The sequence below is a fragment of the Crocodylus porosus genome, unplaced genomic scaffold (assembly GCF_001723895.1).
Source record: "Crocodylus porosus isolate Cpor-Errol unplaced genomic scaffold, CroPor_comp1, whole genome shotgun sequence".
NCBI classification, from domain to species: Eukaryota; Metazoa; Chordata; order Crocodylia; family Crocodylidae; genus Crocodylus; species Crocodylus porosus.
Window position 1 is genome coordinate 197,152,783 of NW_017728906.1, and position 16,783 is coordinate 197,169,565.

At 46.2% G+C, this 16,783-nt stretch overlaps 1 protein-coding gene across 3 annotated transcripts in view; it reads left to right on the forward strand.

Moving 5' to 3' along the window:
* Positions 1–8,363: 8,363 nt before the first annotated feature.
* Positions 8,364–16,783, forward strand: part of PAK1 (p21 (RAC1) activated kinase 1) — a 92,913-nt gene continuing 84,493 nt past the window's right edge. For 2 of the 3 annotated variants that reach the window (XM_019530440.1, XM_019530443.1), the window contains exon 1: positions 8,364–8,436. The gene's annotated coding sequence lies outside the window, so the exon portion shown is untranslated. Of the gene's footprint in view, positions 8,437–8,744; positions 8,832–16,783 lie in introns of those variants that run through there. The other variant, XM_019530442.1, reaches the window with a different exon arrangement.

Genomic DNA, 16,783 nt, shown 5'->3' on the forward strand with positions numbered 1-16,783 from the left:
GCCTAAGGCAAAGGGGTTTTGCCTGTGGGGAATAGAGCACAGTGCTCTGAGCAGTGGCTTATTTAAGTTTGTAGAACTTTGCTCTGTAAGTCCTATTTTATCTGAGTTTCCAAGTTGGGGTGAAAGGGTCAGAAAAATAGCTCTAGTTTGCCTTTTCATCTCTCTCCCTCAAGTTTAGAAAGCTAACCAAAAGATATGTGAGATTTACCCAATTAAATAACAGAATAGGGTCATTTATTCAGACTGGCAACAGTCAAGGGGCGATAACTACCCTCCTCCTAAATTCCAAAAATGCCATTCCCAATGGATGCCATATATAAAAAGAGGCATTTAAATCCCAAATTGTAAAATGTACTATATTACAGTGGTGGACAGTGAAAGCAAACCATGCTCTTTATGAATTCTGTGACTTTTGCAGTTCTTAACAATGTTTCACGCTTGACAGGATGCACAAGGAGACTTATTGTGGGCGAGATGTTTGCTTACCATTGCTATTCTGCTGATTTTACTATGCTTCTTTCTTTTATTAGCTTGTAATAAAAGTTATTTATTTAGTTGTTATCGAAAGGTGTAAGTAAATGGCCAGGGACAGGGATCTGTCTCCCTCCAGCTTCTTTATCACAGTGATGCCCCCCTGCCAGCTTTTGTGTTCCCTTTCTCTGTTGCTGGGTAGTCTCTTGCAAATCATATATTTTGCTACGCTGAGCTGCTGTTATGGTTTCCTGTCCAAATGGGATGGTGTTTTTGGACAATGGGTTGTTCTTAGGGATTGCGTGGAGTGAAGCAAGGATAGGTGTAGGAGGTGGCAGGGTGGGATAAGAAACAAAAGGAAGGCCTTGGTCTCTGGTGAGTAATGAAGCAGAAATGGGGGTTTCTGTGAGAGAGTTGCCTTTGCTGGAGCGAGCGTAGAAACAGGGATGGATTTTGTATGATGTTGGCACTGACAGAGACTAAAATCCTGTAATACAGAGACTCTTGGGGCTAAAGATTGAAAGAGGGGATTCTGACTTTTTAAACATCTCTTCTCTGCATTCATGAATTAACCTATGTGCTCATTTAGAGGCCTAACACTTATATACTTTTTGCATATCAGGGCCGCCTTTGATATTAAGGAATGGGTCTTTCTACCATTCCTTTTTATTTAACCTAGGCAACTGTAGGATTCAGTTTTAAAGAGCCAGCTTCTTAGCTGATGTAGATCAACATAACTCCATTGGCTGACATGATGTATTCAAAGCCCACTTTGAAAATGCAAGCATACGTTAATTTGTTTTCCACGTGGACAGCCCTAACTTTTTGAGGAAGCAAAAAGCTTGAGATAATTGACAAATCCCCCAGAATCTCTCCTAAAAATATTGCAATAAAGCAAAGCAGCTCAGTAGAAACTCCATCCCCAGAGCAAAAGAATACAGCTCAGGATCAGCAGCATGCTTTAATATTCAGATATACCTGTTCAAACTCACCAAATGACTTTTGAATCAAAAGATGACCTTATTATTAAGCTGTGGATCCCATTTGCATTTCATGATTTCCAGAGCTACACACAACATCCAAAATTTGTAGTCATCCATGGTGTACTCAGTGTTTCCTTGACTGCTTATTCCTCCACCAAAGCAACTCTTAGTTGTTATTCTGTTGTTTTCAAAGTCCTTGGGGATACAAAAGAATGTATTCATTGCCAGATGTTTTACCAGAAACGAGGACTTCAATGAAGCAGTGAGAGATTGTATTAAATTGGGCTACAAGGGGATTCCTGGGAGCAGACAATCAATTTTTTGGTATCCTGACCAAGTGTCATCTTGCCCATGACTCCCAGAGTCATTAGCAGAAAGTGCCAACAACGGGACCTGACTGTGATACCACACTGCTTCTCGTGCCATGTCTAGCACCACAGGAATGAATGAACGCATTAGGCAGCATTTAGAAACATCGCCAATGCAACTTTCACCCTTTTCCCAGAATGAAGTGATTAAATGTGTGATTAAATATTGCAGAGGTAGCAAATGTACAAGCAGGATTTTCAATTTTTGTGATGAAACTGCAGACGCTGCTGAGATAAAACAAATGTCACTGGAAGTAAGGCTTGTTAAAATGAAGTATGAAATTCCTTATATCTGAGACATTTGTATAGATTAACCTAGTATTCAGTCTGAGGCTTCAAACCATAGCCAATAAAGCATCAGCAAGTGCATCTGAGTTTGGACTTGACCTTTTCAAATTAGTTGAATAAGATGACTGTGGTTTCTCTAGGATGGCAGGTAGAGCCAGACAGTCTAATATAAAAACATACTACAAAAACAACATTTATGCATCTATACTACGTTTAAGACCCGATTTTCCCTTTATTGGAAAAAAGTCTTATATGGGTGTGGCTCAAGTTTTATCCCAGTGTAACTGATAGAAGAATTAGACCCTCATTTTTTACTCCTCAGCCTCTCCCTCCCCATTAGCTGCTTAGGCCTTACCTTGACTGCAGACATACCGTACCCAGCAGTAGCACCCTCAGTTATCCCACACTGCTCCATGTTCACTACGTCCTACCTAGCAGCAGGGCAGCCACATCAATACGGCACTGTGCTCAAATTAACTGCCACTTATTCAGCAGTACTAATTAACCCATCCTTGGCATCACATGGACTCAGTGAGAAAGAATCATAGAAAAATTAGAGTTGGAGGGGACCTCAGGAAATTATCTAGTCTAGGCACCTGCTCAAGGCAGGACCAGCCCCAACTAGGTCATCCCAGCTAAGGCTTTGTCTACCCATGTCTTTAAAACCTCCAAGGATGGAGAGTCCACCGACTCTCTAGGTAACCTGTTCCAGTGCTTTGTTACCCTCCCAGAGAAAAAGTTTTTCCTAATATCCCACCTAAACTTCCCTTGCTGCAACTTGACACTGCTTCCAGTTAGGGGGCTGCCTGTATGGATCAGCACCGCATGTCTGTGGGGGCTGCATCCTGATACAATAAGTTTGTGGTCTACATATGGCCTTGATCTCTCTCGTTTGAATTTCACCTTAGCACTAGGCACCTTTAACAGCGTCATCAAACTATTCCAAGGTATCCCATACCGCGGAAGAAAGGTAGCCCCTTTCCTTCAATCCCTTCTTGAGTCTGGCTAAATTGTCGGCTTCCACCGCACCTGGCAGCAACAAGATCCGCACCTTCGTGATATGCTGCACGGAAAAGAAATTCTTTGTGCTAGTTTTAAATTAACTACTCACTTCATGTGGTGACCCCTAGCTTTAGTGTTGTCAACAGTGAATCCTTCCTTATTTAACTTTCTCTTTGCTGTTTGGAATTTGGTAAACCCTGCTTGCGTCCCCCCTCCAACATCTCTTTTCTGAACTGACAGGCCTGGATTTTTCATGGAAGCACTTCCATACCACTGAGCTTCCTTGCTGGTCTCTCTTTTTTCTAAATTTGATTTCAGGGCTCGGGCCAAAGCAGCCAAATCAGTTCTGAATTCTGTTGGCTAAGCACAATTGTTCAAGTCCACGCGGCGCTACCACCGGCAAGTCTCCTCCCGCCCAGACTCTTCATCCTGTGGCTTCAGATGCTCCCGAATCCATGGTACGTGTCCTACATACAAGCCCCAAGCCCACAGGCCTTGGCAAGATGCTCCCTTGTCTTGCTTGCCCCCAACCCAACGATGTGGGGAGACAGGCTAGGTTAACTGATGTGCCAAGTATGCTGTGCTTCAGGTTTCAGTATCTACAGTTCATTGGTGAGGTGCTGGCACCCCTTGTACTTGCTTACTTCCCATCCAGGAGAAGAACCAATCTGCCTTCTGTTTCCCCCCCGAAGTGTATGGGTGTTGGTTGATCACAGACATTTGGCATCTTTTAAAGTTGTAAAAACACTGCTGACAATGGTGAATAATCAGTGCTTGGAACTGTGTTAGCTACTACCTATTTTCCTAGGCTACACAGTGATAAAACCACATGGTCTGTCCTCTTTGCTGTATGTTTTAAAAGGAGGAAATAGAGGTTCTTAAATGACTACACAAAAATCAATTGCTTCAAGAGCTGATCTTTGAGGCTGGGGCCTAGCGCCCAAGTCTTTTACACAGGACACAAGTGACCCTTTTGAGATAATATAAAAAGAACATGGGCTTGAAAATAGGCCGTGTAAATTCATTATGAGCACCAAGACAAATCAGAGCTCTTTCATGGACACACTTACTCACTTCAAAGCACAGAGAAGGTGGGTGGAAAGGTTTGTTTGGGTTTCACTCAGTTCCCTGTCAAGCAAGGACCGCTGTGGTGATGGACTTCTCTGAGCATCTCTCCTTCCCCATGCTTATGGAGCAAGTCTTAGGTGTCCAACAGCAAGTTAGGATCAAAGAGAGATAATGTTTGACCCAAATGGTTGCCATATCTGTTCTAATCTCTTAACAACAACAAATGCTAGAATAGAATAGAATAATACTCTATAAATTTGGAAGTACTTTGACATGGTCTCTCAGAGGCAACTAATAAAAGGGGGGAAATGACTGTGTGCCCCTTTTATTTCCTTAGCCCTGATCTACTTGCACTGGCAAGAATTGCACAGGTTGAATTAAATCCGTTTCTAGATTGAGTGAGGGTTGCTCTTCCAACCGTTGTTAGAAACTGATATAACTAAGTAGGACAACCTCCTAGTTTGGATGCAGCAATTCTCCTAAGCTATACAGGCACACACACCTTTTACCGGAACGACTGCTTCCACACTAGGGCAGTGTTCAAGTGGCACAAGAACTAGGTGCAGATCTTGCCTTAGCTAAATTGTTGCCACCCTCCAGCACAGATGCTCTCTACATCAATTTGGAGTGGTTCATGTTGAACTGACTTGCTTGGTAGACTGTCTCATTAGAGCTGAGTTACCTGTCTCGGGCACTTCACAAGAGAACGGGGAGGGAGAAAAGAAATCTGCCTTTGGCACTGAGGTCACTCACATTCCTGCCAAAGCAACAGGGAGTTTTATATGAAACCTTGCTGAGTTAGGACACTGAATTTAGTGTCCTAAATTCAGCATCTAGGCACAGCATTTGCAGGAAGCCATTCTCCTGAGGTGGCTCATTCCCTTTTCTTGGGGGTGTGAGGTGCTTCCAGTTTTCCCAGCTCTTTTGACATTTAAGGTCAGGGTGTATAATACCATGCCCAGTCCTTACCAATGCCTGCCTAAATACCAAGATGTAAGGTGTTGTTGCCACTTCCTCCTGATAAAAATGCCATAGCACCACTGCTCCTTGCCTAGTTCCCAATTCAAGAATATACATGTGTGTATTTGTGGGAAATTGGGTTGCCATATTTGTCTGTTTTCTCTGTAGGAGTCAGGAGGTGAAAGAAGCAAGACCAGCCATTGGGAGAAGAGAAGTGTGAAAATGCACAAGAGAAAGGTCAGAAAAGTTTTTTAAAAATCAGGAGGTCACAAATGTTGGCCTGATGCATCATTTTAATGAGAAATTTAGCCCTACCTTTGTTCCAAAAATATTTTTACAAGTACTAGGACTCTCATTCATTTTCCCCTAAAGTACTTCTGCTTTAGATGAAGTGTAAGAAGTTATTCCAAGTGTATGCAATTCTTCCTCTTGCATTTGGCTTCAGACAAATCAGCTAGGACATATCCACACTGAGTTTCTCCATCAAACCTCTCAGTACTGTGGCATCTATCACTGGTGCTGCTCCAGTAGTAGCTGCTGTGGCCTCTCCCATCATGACAGTGTACGGGAAGCCGTGCACTCCTCCCCTCCCCATACTTACTGGCAGAGGGACCCCAGTGGCTTTGCTACTTGTTCCTCATCAGCTAGAAATCGAAACCATGAGAAAAATATGCGCTCTTTTATATGTGATGATGCACCTGACCATTTGCACTCCTTTATTGAAAAGATCTGCCCATGGGAACAGGGCTCTGGAATAAGGTGCCAGTCACACGACTGCTTCTCAGACCAGAACCACCCTTGAATCTCTGCCTCCCTGTTTGAGGGCAGATGGTCGCTGGGCTCAAACAAGGTGGGAGCGAACAGTCAGTTCTGGAAAGTGCTAATTTTTTGCCCTCAGACTCCCTCGAGCCCAGGTCAGACATGAGGCACCCCTTGGAAAATACCAGCTCTTAGCTGTCACTTGTTTTTCTGCTACAGAAAAATAATAGAGCAACCCTTGCCTTGCAAAGGACTCAGAGGGCATGCAGCAGGCCAGAAAGGTTTTCACACTAGAGATCCCCCTTCGAAATCTCTGGGTTTATCTTGTGAATCGTACCTGCACCACTACATAAGAACTGCCATCTAGTTGCCCCGTGTCCTGTGTCACAGGGGGGCAGACAGTGGATGCTGAAAGGGAGAGCGAACTGGGGCTGACCACTCTCACTTGCAGCCTCCAGCATTTCAGATCTAGGACAGGGGTGCTCGACCTCTGGCCTGCAGGCCAGGTTTGACCCATGGAGCCTGGTACCCAGCCCACAGGGCTCCCCACAGGTTGGGGGATCTGGCAGCAAGGGAGTGGTGACAATTAATATGGCTGCTCCTCCCCTCTGCCAGATTCCCAGACCCTAAGCTGTGTGGCAAGTTGGGGCTGGAACACACCCCTTCCCCCTTCCGAGGCTGGATCAAGTCCAGGCCATGCCCTCTCTCCTGCTGCCCCTGAGAGGCCAGATCAAGCCCCCTTTGCTCCTCTGTGGAGCCAGGTGGAGGGCCAAACTGCCCCTTCACATGGTGAGATAGGGCCCCACGGCGACACCACCAGATCTGGCCCACAGGAGGCTCCCATCTAGACTACTGACCAAAAAACGTTGAGTACCGCTGGTCTAGGAAGTTCGTGGTGAGAGGCTGTGCCCCTAGCTCCCATGCTCAATAGCTGCTGATGCCCCTTTCCTCCGAGCACGAGGCCAATCCCTTTCTGAATCTGGCCAAACTGTCAGCTTCCCTTGCACCTGGCAGCAACGAGTTGCACAGCTTCCTGACACTGCGTGAAAAAGAGCTTCCTTGTGCTAGTTTTAAATTAACTACTCACCTCATGCGGTGACCCCTGGGTCTAGTACTGCGAGAGAGTCAAAGGTGACTGAATCCCTATTTGCTTTCTCCTTGCTGTTTGGAATTTGGTAAACCCTTCTCGTGTCCCCCTCCAACATCTCTTTTCTGAATGCACCAGGCCTGGCTCCTTCATACCCCTGAGCATCCTTATTGCTCTCCTTTCCTTTTTCAACTTAGTGTCAAAGCAGCCAAATCAGTGGAGCAGAGCTCAATTGTTCAAGTCTGTGCAGTGTTACCGCCAGCAACTGTCCTCCCTCCAAGACTTTTCAGCCCCTGGGGCTTCAGATGCTCCCAAATCCATGGTAGGTGTCCTATGTACAAGCCCCAAGCCTTGGCATTCAGATGCCCCTTGATGTGCTTGCCCTTAGCTAAAAGGCCAAAGGAGCAAGCTAGAAGGAAAGTCCAAGAGCAATCCCTCATCACCATAAATTATATAGCCAAGATCTTCTCATTGGGAGGGTTTAGCAGACTCTTGCAGGGCAGCCTACCCCAGTGCAATGGGTGGGTCTCCACTCTCAACAGCACCAAGCTGTTCAAGGCCAGGAAGAAGGGGATCTCCCCTGCCAGGTACAATTGGGCCAGCACTATCAGCATGGTATCTGCTGCCAGGCAAGATTGCTCTCCTCTGAGCTCACAGCTGGACTGCTGTAGGCCCCTGGCCAAGCTTCGCCCATGCAGCGAGCTGTACGTGCTCCCCATCTGCTTGGAGCAAGCTCTGTCTGGGGCCACTACTCTCCCGCAGCTGCAGAGCCCAGGGGTGAGCACCAACCCCTCGGCCCAGCTCTCCCACCCCCTCCCTTGCAGCCTCCAGCAGGGGTAGGCAGCCCCCCGGCACGGGTGCCAGGCTGCAGCAGGCGAAGGCATTGTGCTTGGCACGCGTATCTCAGGGTGGACAGCAGGGATGGGGCTGGGGGCCGCGTTGCCCCGGCACGCCAATGTCTTATAGGCGTTTTGGGCCAAACAACCATTGCCCACCCCTGAGGCAAGCCAACTCTGTCCAAAACCCTTGCCGACCCCTGAGGCAGCTCTGCTGGGGAGGCCATGCCCCTCGCTTGCCCTGTGCTCCAAGCCCCAGCCCAGGCCCTTTGGGGACCCGGCTAGAGGGGCAGCTGGGGGGCAACAAGCGGCTCATGCCCGGTGGCGAAGAGCTGCCCACGTTGGTGCTGGGCTGGTGGCGCGAGGTGCGCTGCGGTGTGGTGGGACAGTCAGTGGCCATCCCTCTGGGGCGCTCAGCACCCTGCCCTGTCCCTCCTCCCCGGGGAAGCCCCGGCCCCTGCGCAGGGTGCGGTGGGGGCGGCGGAGGAGCTCGCAGCCGCGGCCCGGGGGCGGAGCGGGAGGCGGGTCTGGCTCGCCGAGGGGCCGGAGCCGGAGCCGGAGCCGGAGCCTGGAGGCAGCCGCGGCCGGGCAGCACCTTGCAGCGGCGGCAGGAGGTGAGTCCCGGCCCCTTCCCCGCAAGTTTGGGAGCCGCGGGGCAGCCCGGGCTGGGCGCTCCACCTCCCCTGCGGCCCCGACCCGCTCCCTGCCCGGGCTCTCACCTTCCTTAGCTGCAGAATTGCTCTCGCGCGTCTCCGGAGTCGAAGAAAAAAGCAAAAGCAGCGAGCAAAAAAAAAAAAAAAAAAAAAGCTGCGGGGTTGCACCAGGAGCTGGGAAGGGGAGCAGTAGCAGCCCAGCCTCGTGCCCGTGGCAGTGCCAGCTGGCGCCGTGCGAATGGTGATTTTTGCACCCTCCCCGCCTAGGGCTGGGACCCCAGTCCCTTGTGCTGCTGAGAGCCACTGCCTTGTCTCGGCTGAGGCAACCGGGTGTCCCCAAGTGCCAGACCGGAGAGGTGGGTCCTACAGGTGTAGTAAGACTCGGGCAGGCAGAATCGGGGTGTTTTAGCCGGGTCTGAGGAGTGAGGGAAGTGGGGGCGTTGTGGGGAGCTGCGTGTGTCTGGTTTTCAGCAAGTCAAAGCACAAGAGGAAGAAAGTCTTGTCCTTTTCCTTGGGACTCAAAAGGTTGCATATCTGCATTAGCTTCTGTCCCCTCCTTTGCGTGTGCCTTTACCCTGAATGTCTTTTTTATGCGTTGGTAGCTTTGTGATGTATTAGATCTCAGCCCGCGAGGTAACGTGGACCTGTGGTGACTTGGGGAGCTGAGGGCGCTCATTTTTACCTTTCACGACTGGGCTCAGAAAGAGGCTTTGGGCTCATCTCAGCCTGGGTCCACTGAGAGGAATTGTTGTAATCCTCTCTCCACTTGGTGCCGGTTCTTTGCAGGAGCAGGAACGGTTTTCCTGCAGAGGAGGGAGCTGGAATCCAGGAGAACCGTAACGCGCCGTTCCACCATCCATTACTTTTGCTTTCTACTGAGACCGAACTTAGCCTCTGTCTACACAAGGCGAGAAATGCTGAAGTTTAGGGATGGAGGGTGACAGCTAGGTGGATAACTGGCGCATTTGGACTCTCTAGTCTCCCCACGGGATTCAAGTGGGATGTGAAAACTACCTCTCCTATATCTGACTTTGAAATCAACCCCCAAAACAAGTTTGAGGAAGAAACCAGTCCTGCAGAGTGAGGACGGTAGCCAGTTTGCTGACCGGCTGAAATACCTTCTTGGTGAATATTGTGTGTGACTTATGTTGCAAGGGGCGAAAATGTAGCAAGAGAGAAAATGCGAACCGAAAGACTCGAATTTCCCACACCACAAGGGGCCTGAACGTTTTTTCTTGCAACGAATTGGCTGCATAAGATGAACATGCATTTTGGCATGCTCACTTTTATCTGTTTTAAATGCAGTCCAGCCATGTCACCCAAAGGGTCAAGATATTAACCATTCCTCCTATTTCCTTGATATCATATGGTGTATTTTTTTTTTTCCTGGTGACCACACCAGCGCTGATAACAGCCCCTCAACTGGTCATTCACCAGGCTCCTGTGTTTTTAGGTCTCACTGGGCCTTGTCCCAGAAAACTCAGTCTAAACTGTGCGGGTCCAGGAAGGACACGAGAAGGAGAAGTGGTCTCAAGTATAGTCACAGAGGTTTGTGGTTCATGTAGGACTGCAAGTTCCTTTATTTTTAAATGTTATCTGATTTTTTTTTCTGGGGGTGGGAACGTGCATGTTGCAGAAGTTGTTTGGATGAAATGCTGTCTTTTGGGAGGCGCTGTGGTGTCCCACATGGTTTTGCAGGCCTGTTACAATATGCTCACGATAATCATCCAGGGTTTGGACTGATTGTGTGATCTGGAGCGCCAAATGTTTTGGTTTTGATTATTGAAGCTAGCCCGCTCCTTTGTGATCTTTCCATCTAATCTGGCATGCAGGTTAAACAATAACCTTCTTGGATGGTTTCTTTTCTCATACAGCCTGTGCTCTTTGGACCTGACGTACCACTCCCTCGCTCTACTTCTGGGCTGATGTAACACTGAAATTAAGGGTGTTAGACGGGTGGGAGAGTGGAATAAACAGTGATGAATTAGGCCTGGTGGTTTTGGTTTGAAAAGCTAACACAGCTGTCTCCTCCTGTCTGCCGGTGCTGTGTGTCTTGTGTCTACCTAGAAAAAAATAAACCAGGTCAAAAGGGGGCAACAGTATACATTCATCCAGTTTTATTTCTTAATCTGAAGTTATTTATGTAACAGTAGACACTTGCAACCCGCCCTGGGAGGAGAGGTGTGCTTTGGACTAGCTACTGTGCGGAACAGCATGTAGTTGGGTTCCCTGAGTACAAAGGTTAAAAGGACCAGAGAGGATGGGAGAAAGGTGTATTTTTTTTTTTAAACAGGTGGGAAACCTGAGTTGTAGAGAGGAAGTGACTTACTTGAATTTCCACAGTAGGTTGGCTGGTTATGGAGCTGGGAGTCTTTGGAGTTCCAGTTCAGTGCCTTAAGTGCAAGACCAGTTTCTCCAGTTACGTGGATGAATCACTACTGAGAAATCACTGTAGTTGACATAAAAAACAAAATCCCCCAAAGGCTATAGCAAAGACTTCTTTGAGCTGTTCTTTCTGTTGCTGGTGGCATTGATGACCTTTTTTTTTTTAAAAAAAAAAGAAAAAAATCTAGTTTGGGGAAAAATGCAAAAATTCAGAACTCTTGGTTTGGAGATGATACCTTTTATTAGACCAAGTGAGAAAATGCAAAGAAAATTATCTTTTTTCTGCAAGCTTTCGAGCTCACACGCCCTTCATCAGGCTCAGGGCAAGTTAAAGATGGGAAAAGGTATCCAGGTTGTAGCCGGCTTGGTCTAGAGGGAAAAGGGACCAGAACTCACGGTGGAGGTGATTTCTTTTGCAGAAATCTCTAGATTTTTGCAAAAAATCTAGTTGGCCTAATAAGATATCACCTCCACCACAAGTTCTGATTCGAACTGCGGAAAAGCTGGTCTTGCTTATATAATAAAGCCCAGGCTCCCTAGTCATTGAAATACCTGAGAGCTCAAATGATGTAAAAGCATTTCAAGCTACCCCTCTCTCACCAGACTTCTTTCACTGTCTGACAGCTTATGTTCTATTCATGAAGTGGGGGATGGGGATAAATATTTTTCATTGAAAAAAGAAAAAGTGGGGCTTGTTGTTGTGGTTTTTGTTTTCTATTTGCATATAGAAAGCTGTGTGTGCTGTGAATCTCATAACCTTTTCAGGGAACTGTTTATGCTAAACATGGGCCTGAAATAATCCCCACCGGATCATTTCCAAATTTACATAAGTTCCCCACATCTTGTTCTGAAGCAGGCAGAAACAACTGATCATCTAGTCTGAAAATTTCTCCCAGTGATTCCTGTGTTGGAAGGATTTGCGCAGCAGGGAATTTGAGTAAAACACTATTGATTCCAGTTAACTTCCAGATGAACTAGAGCGATCTTTTTAGAAAGGCATCCAATCTCAATTAAAAAAAAAATCCCCCCACCCCAAAAAACCTAAAACCCCCAAAAATTTCATGTGAGGGTGAATTTGCCACTGCCCTCGGTAACTGTTCCGAGAACTGGACATCTCATTATGTTATTTCAGTCTTATTTGTGAAACTCTTGAATTCTGAGCTGCACTGACTTGGCCAATCATCTTTAGTTCATGCTAATTCAGGTTAAAGGAATATTTTAAGCTGCTATCCGAAATTTCAAGGGTTCCTACCTCTTAAGATTCTGATTTAGGCCGTAGCACCAATTATTTCGTTCTCTCTTACACCAGCATAACTTCACCCCAAGCCTGTGGTGCTAATAGATCTATGGCATGTGTGCTATAGTTTGTATCTTGGTAGCTTTAAGTATCTGTAATAGGAATTTCGAGCTGCAGCTCATATTGAAGCCCGAGCCGGGCTCCAAGGGAACTGATATGTATGTAAAGATGGGATCAAACTCTGATCCAGGGTGTCAAGGGAAATAAGCAGATATCACAATATCCAGCTTGAGGAGGTCCAGATGACATCCTTTCAAGATGCTGCTGTATTAAAACAGTCACCTCAACTTGAACTTCGGTGACCCTTCATATTAAAAGCTAAAGTTAACAGGCAAGTCACAAGCTTCAGTCAACTAGGAGTATATCGTCCAAAAAGCATCAGAGGCAAATTGATGCATCCAGCTTTGAAAAGCAGTATTGATTTGTTCATTAACATTAATAAGGCTCTCAATTGTAAAGCCTTGTTATGTTTTGCGGGTTTTCTGGAAGCAGAGCCATTTGTGTTGTAACCTGAAAGCTGCATGAAGAACTGGCTTGGGGGGAAATATTAATTTCCTTCATAAACCGCAGGGCACATTAACCGGCCAGAACCTGGATTTCCTCTTGTGTAACATGTTCTTAATGGACCAGTAACCTCCAAGGAGCTAATGCTGGTAGTGGTCACTAGTTAAAAGACACTTTAATGAGATTATATCAGATATGGTCTATGGCAACATAGTTTAGGGTCACCAGCAACAGGCGGTGGGGGGATAGGTTTATCTGCTTTGCTGCTGAATACAAGGCTGGAAATCTCTTACCATTTTTAATGCTTGGAGGTACCCCCCCACCCCTTACACCATAGATTCAGGTCTTGTCCTAACCTGGAAAAAAAATTTGGCTGACTGGAGATCTGGTAGGATTACAGCATCAGGGCACCACAGAAGTAAAACCAGGCTAACTGAGTGGGGAAGGGATTTTTATTCATACTTCTTGTATAGCACTGGCTATTTTTGATTTGCTGACAGGTAACCCAGATGCCTGGGGGGAGATGTTTTCTTTAAGAGTTTTACCGGCTTGTCCTTTCAACGAAAAGAAAGCACCTTTAAAGAGAGTCGGGCCTTTTGTAGATATAATTTTGAAGAATGAAAAATCATTCTCCTTTTTTTGCTTTGCGGTGTAGTCTCTGAACACACGATCATAAGACCTGTGCTCTTAGCTCAGTCCAGGTGCTCTCAATGTCCTGATGGACCCTTGTGCTCAAAAAGAGTGGGTGCTGGGTATCTGTCGTGCATCTCTTTGCCAGGTGAATTGCTCTATTTTGTCAAGCTCAGTAACACCCTTCGTGTTAAGAGGGTTTTCTGAGGACTTTCGAGTTCTTGTGCCCTTGTGGGCTGTTCCCAAAAACAGAAGTAGCCGGCTAGTCTTGGAACATCCATTTGAGGGGAGAAAAGTTGTAACACTAGAAACGAAAATCCTGTATCGTGTCATTATTTCGTCACTGACTTGTAATGAATAGTTGTTTCCATCACTTGGGTCACTCAGTAAATCCTGTTTCCCCCCACCATGAATGTTTGGCTTAATTTTATTGTCAGATTGTCTAGAAGACTTAACTCTCTGTTTAACCACAGATGCCCCCAGCGGGTCTCAAACCTGATCTGAAAAGGCTACCTCTAAGGGCAAGAAGGGAGTTCAACCTTGGTGCCTAGATCTCTTGAATTCTGGGTGCTGGGCGGGGGTGTCATATTGGCTCATGGATGGTAACAGTTTAATAGCTACCCGGGTGAGTAGGAGAAAGGGATGGTGATGTGGCTGTAAGGATGCAGGTAAAGACATGATGGGATCAGAAGCACAATCTACGCAATCAGGCTTCCTGCTGTGCCACATGTAGCAGACAGAGAGAGCATCTTTATGGCAGTAGAAAGGAGCTTAAAAATGCAACCCAATTAAACACTTAAACTAGAATATAAAAGGAGCCTAGATGTATTTCTTTCTAACTCTCATGATTTCTGAGGCTCGAACATATGACTTGAATATGCAGAGTTAGTAAAAGTGTCTCTAAAATGAAAGTAATGACGATGCAGTAGCAACATGGCTTGGCACTGGGAAACGCTAGACTTGCACTTGGATCTTCTCTGAGTATCCTTAGGGGGAAGCACGGACATATCAAACAGTTGACGAAAGTGCTGCGGTACAAGAAATGAACGTGTCAGGTTGCAGCTGCAGCCACCCATTAAAACCATCTACTACTTCATTTTTGACTGTCAAATTTCTTATCCCTTTACATCAGCCCATCCATCTGTGTAATAAGGTAATTAGTGAAACATTTAAGGCCCTTTTCAGTTTCTGTATTTTGGTGTTTAATCCATCACCTGTGGACTTCAGACTCTGGCTTAGCAGAGATAACAGTTACAAAGGACTTCATGAATCTTGCCTCTTTGTTAAGAAGTCCTTCCTGCTCCATCCAGCCAGCACAAAAAGACAGAGAGAGTGTGGGAACCTAATTGCTGCTCCAGGGCCTATCCTAATCCTTTGCTGACGTTCCCAGACGAGATTTGGAAGAGATCTAAAACACAGCATCACACTGACCCTGTACCTTGGTGTGTGTGCATCTCCAGTGTTTGACAGTGTCAGGCTGGTTTCTCCCTTGAATCTTGAAGTATTATCAATTAAAGCCCTGACACTAATCATTTGCAGCTTGAAAAAGGAAGGTGTTAGCGTTTTGCCTTCATGTAGGTATGTATGCATACGGACGGTCTCCTGCAACTTCTGTCTTCTTCTCCCAAAAACTGTGCCTGGTTTTCTGCATGCTTTTTACATTCAGTATTTGTTTCTTACCTACTTTTTCCCTCCTAAAAGACTTTCAGAAAACTGAAGATATCCAGTTTTGTGATAGTTGAGACATCAGAACCAATTAATTTGGAGGCAGTGATTGATTTTTTTTCGCTTTGTTTTTGTGTGTGTTTGTTTTAAAGCTCTGAGTTAAAATGTAGGTTAACAAAAACAGATATCTGAGAAGCACTTGGAAGGGGCAAAGTTTCTTGGATGAATATCCAACATCCTTTGTTCTTTTAATAAAGACACAGTTTGTTCTTCCCATGTAAGCACCCCTTCTGTCCTTCTACCAACCATCTAGCAGCAAAACTAAGGAAGATCCAACTTCATATTTTTAAGGGCAAAAAGGCAGATTGAAGTAAGACACAAACCCCAAAACATCTCAGGCCTCCTTGAAAAAAGTGCAAAAAATGGCAACAACCCAATTGTGGGTGTTTTTGTAGGACATCTCAAAACTTAAAAAGTACCCCCACATTACAGCATGTTTTAGTTCTGGGCTCAAAAGAAACGATGTTTTCTAGTTATATATAGTCATTCATATTTGACTTGCTAGAACTGGGAGTGGGGTTTAAGCTGCCTTAGGGCTTTGATGTCAATTGACTCATTTCGCTGTCAGAATACAGGTTCTGGTTTTCAGCTGAAAGTAATACTCACTGGTGAATGTCTCCTGTCCCTTTTCCCAACTCCCCTGCCTGCCCCCAACATATTTTGCAGGTCTTTAAAACTTTAAAAGGCAAAAAACGTTGCCTGCTCTATATTGCTGAGTCCTGAGTTGCTTTCTTCCTTGTCTTATCTTGCACCCAAGTATGTGTGGGCTGCAGCAGAACAGCACTTGGAGCTGAATGCATTGGCTGAAGTTGGGGTGAGAATAGCCCTGCATACACAGAAAACCTCTTTCACAACTTTAAGCCTGTGGCTACTGACAAAAATGGAAATCCTCATGCCTTACGCAGTTCTTTGTGGGAAGGTTGTTGGGTTGTTTTAGCACAAGTAATGAAAGCCAAATTTTAGTTCCCTTTTGTTTCTCTAGGCATGAGTCATGCTCAGTGCAGAACACCTCCTGCCACATCACTCGCTCATCTGGCCGCTAGGGCCTGCTGGTGTAAAAAGTCTTCATAAGGAAGATGGGTGTTAAGACCTTAGGGCAGGGGTGTCAAAGACATAGCCCATGGGCTAGATCCACCCTATGGAGCTATGTCATCCAGCCCCCGTGCTCACTGTGGGTCTGAAAGTTACTATAACAGGTCTGCTCCAACCTGCATCCCTGCCTGGGGCTATGCTGTCTCTGGGGCTCTGGAGGTGTGCTGCACAGCCCTGGAGCAGCCGGAGCAGGACTGGGCCACCTGTGGTGGCCACTTTAGGACATAGGCTGGCATGCGGGCTCATCCATGGGCTCAGTCTGGTCCTTGGACAGGCCTGAGGGGTGTGTTGAGTTTGACACCCTGCCTTAGGGCCTGAACGACAGGCTTTGAGAAGCTGATTGGGGTCTGCGTTGATCACAGGGGTAAGTTCTTTTTAATCTTCCGAAGTTAGTGGCAGACTTGAAGCAGGATGATTTATATACCGTCTAGCCATACCGGTGGTTCTCAACCTTTTTAGATCCAAGACATCCCTCTGAAAATGCTCTTAGTTTTCACTCATTTTTTTTTTAACTTCAGAAAAATAACAGAGCAGCTTTTCTGCTGCAAAGAACTCAGGAAGATCGCAACCATGGATTTCTATTTGAAACATTTGGGTTTATCTGGTGAATTGTGCTTGCAAACCTAACAGTGCTGACATTTATAGATATAGATGCTTCTCCAGCAAATCCCGGAA